This window comes from Microtus pennsylvanicus, chromosome Y (assembly GCF_037038515.1).
Source record: "Microtus pennsylvanicus isolate mMicPen1 chromosome Y, mMicPen1.hap1, whole genome shotgun sequence".
Taxonomy (NCBI): Eukaryota; Metazoa; Chordata; class Mammalia; order Rodentia; family Cricetidae; genus Microtus; species Microtus pennsylvanicus.
The window spans coordinates 36,880,905-36,886,904 of record NC_134602.1 but is presented as its reverse complement, the minus strand read 5'-3'; positions in this window follow the sequence as shown (position 1 = coordinate 36,886,904).

The window sequence follows — 6,000 nt, the reverse complement described above, 5'->3', positions numbered from 1 at the left end:
GTGTTGATAAAAGCCAACTGAATGCTTGTATGTTTTCAGCAGTAGCAGGGAAAAAAACTGTGTTGTTTTAAAATGCCGGCTTTCTGGGCCATCCTGCCTGGGCAAACTCTGACTGTTTGAGGAAGGAGGGCCAGCTACAGAGAAAGGGCTTGAGTGTTGTCTGTTGCAGCCTCTTTGATGGCAAGGACCTTGAAACACTGTAGACTTGTGGCACTGAATGCGGCTCTGTTCGGTACCTCAGCCACAAGGTTGGAATGGCAGAAAGCTAAGGAATGGGCTACATCTGGCCAGCAAAGCCACGGCTTTAGTCCTACGGAGATTGCTTGGTAAATGAAAGACTCATGTGGTCAGAAAAACAGATAGAGAAATAGAGTAAAGAGAGATTCAAAGACAAAGAAAATTTTTAAATGATTTACAGTGTGTTAAAAATATGTGCAGGCTAAAATTTGAAGTTCTTAAAGTTAAAAAAAGGAAGAGAGTTGTTGGGTGTGGTAGTACACACCTGTAAACCCAACACATGGGAGGCAGAGGGAGATTGACCTCTGTATTTTCAAGGTGAGGTAACACACGCCTTTAATCCCAGTGCCTTGAAGGCAGAGACAAACAGATCTTTGTAGGTTCAATGTGTAGTAGCATACACCTTTAATCCCAATGCCTGAAAGGCAGAGAGAGGCAGATCTCTGAGACTTCAAGGACAGACAGGTATACAGAGTTATTCCAGGTCAAAGATACAGAGAACATGTCTCAAAAGGCAAAAAATAAAAAGGAAAAGTAAACAAAATAGAGGTTAAGTTGAAGTGCACAAAGATGGAAAATTCACAGCGAATTTTGATATTGTATGCTATTATGCTCTTTTTGAATCATTTGAATTTTGAGGCAGTAGCAATAGCTGCTAAAAGATGTTTCTTTATAAAAGCTGCTGAAATAATCCAACATAGATATTTTGAAAATGCCTTGACTTTGAAATTTGGATCTAAGGACATGATGCTTTGGAAAGGAGTTTCTATTTTGTTTTCACAGAGGGTGATAGTCTGTGGATGCCTCTATCCTAATATGGTAGGATGGACCACGCCCTACTTAAAGGTTGCTGTGAACACCTTTAAAAAATTGCTTCGCTCAACTGCCAACTGAGATAAATCAATAATGATGCCACCATTCAGCAGGAAGCATTTTGGAGAGAAAAAACTGCACCCACGTTCCCAAATATGGCTTATAAACGTTCTTTTACATTTAAAGTGGGATGTGATATAGATATGAATATTTGCATTAGTATAGATTTTGCTTTACTGATAGAGATTTTAGGTCAATTTTGTTATATGTATGTGCATTTTTGATCTTAATTAAGGTATTGTGATTGTGTAGTTCATTTAAAAATATAATGTATATAGGTTATTAATGGATAATCATTAATAATAGTCAAGTTTGTAGTCATGTTAGTTAGATTTTCTAGCTACATAGATATATATATTTCAGTTAGATAGGCATAATTCATATCTCCCTAGACTACAAAATAGGCTATTTAATGTTTTAGTACCTTAGGGTTTTTCATGACAGTGAGACACTCTACTCTTGGCAGCACATATCTACTTCAGGAAGAAGATGGGCATCAAAGAGGATCCTTATGGAGTTTGATAGCCATTTGGGGAAGAAACTGCTCTTGCCTGGATTGTTGCATAAACTGTACACAGAAAACACTCAGAGAGAGGTCTACTGAACTTGCCTAAAGGTGAGATGATCTTTTCGTGTTCCTGATTCAGGAAAGGGTCAGCAAAACATTCTTCAAGACAAGCAGATAGTGACTGCCTTTGAAATTTCCTGCTTCATGGAAATGTCTGCTGGAAACTATGGGCCTGTAGGCTGAGGGTGGAAACACCAACGGTACAGAGGAACTTTGGGTGACTGTCCAGGCAGCGAGATGTCTCTGTCATTTCTAGAGTTTGAAAATGGCTTACTTTTTATTTGCTTAGGTAATACTGTATTATTCTGGAGTCTCTGATAGAGTTGAAGAAGAGATAGATACTTATAGTTTTCCATTGTTATGATAAAAGATAAAATAGATATAAATATTGTAACTGTAATTCTTGCTTGATAACTGTTTTGTTATATGTAATTTTGCTATGTTAAAGTTAAAGATTCCATTCTTGTTTAAACAGAAATAGGAGTAATGATGGAGTATAGGTCATTGGTTAATTAAATAAAGAAACTGTTTGGCCTGCAAGGTTAGAACATAGGTGGGTGGAATAAACATAAGAGAATGCAGTGAGGAATAGGAATTGAGCTTAGAGATGCCATGCACCTCTCCCATGGGCAGAAATGGTAGCTCAGCACTCTAGGGAAGATGGCGATACAGCCAGCCACCAGGTCAGACATGCTAAATCTTTCCTTCTAAGCGCACCTCATGCTGCAACATACATTATTAGACATGGGTTAAGAGGCTGAAAATAATGGGGCAGGCAGTGTTGAAATGAATAGTTTTGTGTTGTTATTTCGGAGCATAACCTTACAAGGCGGCCCCATGGGGATGCAGCCCTGCTGCTCAAATTTCTACAATCAAGGGGGAAATGGAAGAAGGGAAGAAAGAAGAGAGAGAGACAAGGAAGAATGAATGGATTCAATCATTCATTGGAAAAATGAGTGAACCAATGAATGAGGAGACCTAGTAGGAAAAAATGTGCTGCATTCCCTCAGAGAGTCAGGTCAAATTAAGGATTGACAAGGTTTTCCACTAAGGAGGAGGCTTATTCCATTTTACCTTCTTTGTGCTCCAGGCCCACCCACAAGAGTGATGATGAGGACAGGGAGAAGAAGAGGAGAGGGTGTACCAGAATTCCCTGGTACAATTTCTCATCCAAATTGTAGCCAAATCACCTGACCTGGGACAGCTGATCTACATGCTGGACCCTAACTCCCAGTTTGACAACTCTAACATTTTAACCAATTTGTGAAGATGAAGGAACCAAAAATAGTCCAGTTACAGGATGGCAGGTTCCTTACAGGATGGGAGTCAGACATCAGTACCATACTGGTATTTGGCGGTTTGATGGGTGTGTGGGGTCTTTGCCAGACTCCACCTAGCATCATGGATTCCCTACTGTACTGATATTATGGAGTTCGGTGCATTCATCATATGTGTGCATGTCACACACTAGTGGGCATCATATGTACATGTTTATCCTGTGTGTGGGTGAGTGTGTTCATGAGTTTTATAGCCCAAGTACTACAGAACATGATCAATGAAAGGGAACACTGTTTTCCAGATATGGCAGGGCAATTATTTAAATGAACTGACAAGGGTTGGATGGCATGGATAAGACCTATGAGAGTTCAAGGCATACCGAATCTAGGCATGACAAAGTAGGTGGCAGACAGAATTCTGGCAAAACTAAATAGGTAGCTTGATGTTCAACTTACTGGAGAAGAGCAACTGAGCGGAGACACTTTTCACTAAGCAACATGATCTAGTGGAGATCAAACATCCTTTGACTTACAGCCAGTACGAATCCAACCATTCACCCAATGAAACCTAATTTTCTCTGATTTTGAGTATACATTTGTGTCCCTTCCTGATTAATCTACTCTTTATCCTCTTAAGTCCCAATACCTCATGCTGATATCGGTCACATATTTCCATTTGACATGGTTTTCCCTCAAGCTTCATACCGCCCCAAGATCATATACCTTTTTGTCCCCTCTCCACTGCTTCCTTGACAGCCATCTTGTCTTTACCACACCACGCATCCCCAGTCCTTTACTCTCCAAGGGGAAAAGACCATAAATCCTGCTTTGTTTTGAGGCATGTATTTCTGTGATGCCCCATCCACCAAACACAATCCATCATTGACCAAATAACACAACATGTTAACAAATTTTTATTCTTTGAGAAAGAATAATCCATTGGAAAAGATACCAGGATTCATAGAAGACCTGAGGTATCTCTGAAAAAACACATTCCCACAGAGAGAATTAAGTAAGCCCCTCAAAATTTGAGAATTTCACTTTAACAGATCTTCACCAAATCATAGACATAGATATGGAAGTCATTATCAAACTTGATGAAATACACAGAAGGTTTGTTGGGAACTTGGCAAATAATTTTACCTATCTCTTGGTTTCCATCTTTTTTGTTGTACTGCACTCTTTTGCCCTGCAAGGAATCCCTGCCTAATTCCAAAGTCACCTCTACTGGAGGACATTCAGGCGTGATGTGGAGGTTGCCTTCAATGGAATCATCATGATGGTGGTAAAGGTACAGGACCAGATCATTCTCGATGACAATGTAGAAACAGGTCGTTATGGCCTGCACCTCATCTGGGATTACGCCACTCCACTCTTCCTTAGAGCCTGGCATGATGTGGAGGTTGCCTTCCAGGTAGTCATCCAGGAGGTGGTAAATGTACAAGACCGGATCTTTCTTGTAGGTAATATAAAACCAGGTCTTCATGATTGGCACCTCTTCTAGGACCATCGCGTTCCAGTCATTCTTAGAGCCAGTTGTGCCCATGAATGTATGTTTCACTGCTCTGCCAACTATGGTGATTGAGAGATGAGTGTCTGTCACCTGAGGAAATGGCACATTATTAGGCAGGATCTTCAGGTTTAAAATCCTTTCATCACCATGAAGCTCCAAGCCATAGACACAATCAATCCCATCATATTTCAACAAATAGAGAGAGGGATATGTTGGGCAGTTGATCTAGAATGATGGCTTTCCAATGGGTGACTGGTTCATTGGCTTCCTTCCAGCCATGAGAAATTCTGCGGCCAACAATATTCTCCAGGGCCTCTAAAGGCTTACTAAGTTTTTGCTTCTGGAGCGATGGCCCATTCTTCTTCTGGAGATGTGGCATGCAACTCATACTAAGAGGCATCTTCATCATGGCGGGAGACTTTCTGGGACAGGCCACAGCACTCCTGTTCCACTGTCTCTTGGCTCTGTTTCTGTGCTTGGGCTTCATAGCTGCCAATCTCTGCATAGGAAGAACTCTTCAGTTTAAATCAGACACAAAGTGGTTTCCTCCACCATAAGTGCCTGCAAGGATAAGAAGGTGAGGATGTGAGGTCAAGGCTCTTTTTAGGAATAACTTTGGAGCAGGTGAAAAAGGCAGGGCTGAAAAGATTTGGATACCTAAATGGAATATGTTCTTAAGAAATTAATAGGAAAAGTATCAAACTCTTGTCTACAGCTCAGTACCAGAGACATATTCCTGCTGCAAAATGCAATTGACCTCTACTGAGAAACCTACTTCCTGACTTACTATATCAATGAGAGAGGAAGCTATGCCTATACCTAAAGTGAGAAAGAAATATCTGAACAGATGGCAAAGAATTCAAAGAACAGCCACTCCTCTCCTTACCACTCAAGCTACTGGTTAGTTGGCTGATCTATAACCACCTGCCCAAGGTCAGGGCACTCCAGTCCACTGGCTCTCTCTATTGTGTCTCCTGATCCAGATCCAGGTTGATTACATAAAGATATTCTGTATCTTCATTAGAGAAGTGAGTACTGTGAGTCAATCTGCCAAAAGAAAGAAACATTAATTTGTGCAACAGCACCTATTAGAAATAATTATCTTTTAAAACACATATGGACAAAGAGAACCTTTGCCATTTAAGTGGACTGAGGAATTGGACATTTTAGCAAAGATAGAGTGGGGAGAATACCCGACATTAACCGTCCCCCAGCTATCAAATATAGGAGCTGTTAACGTCATAAATTTTGGACGCAGAGCAGATTTGAAAGAAACCTTTCTTTGACTACAGAGGTCCTAGTTGCTTCCTAAACATATTTACCAAAAGAAAATATCTTGGCTCTCTAGATTCCAACTTCTGGAAATTCGGTTGAACAGTTGTGGAGCTGAACTGACCTCCTCAGCCACCGTGAAGATAGTAAGCCCACCTTCACAGAACACTAGTGCTTCATGTGGAACAGAGTTGCCACCCCCAACCAAAGCTTTGTGACATCATCAAGGCTCTACTTATGTCATAAAACTCCTCCTAGCC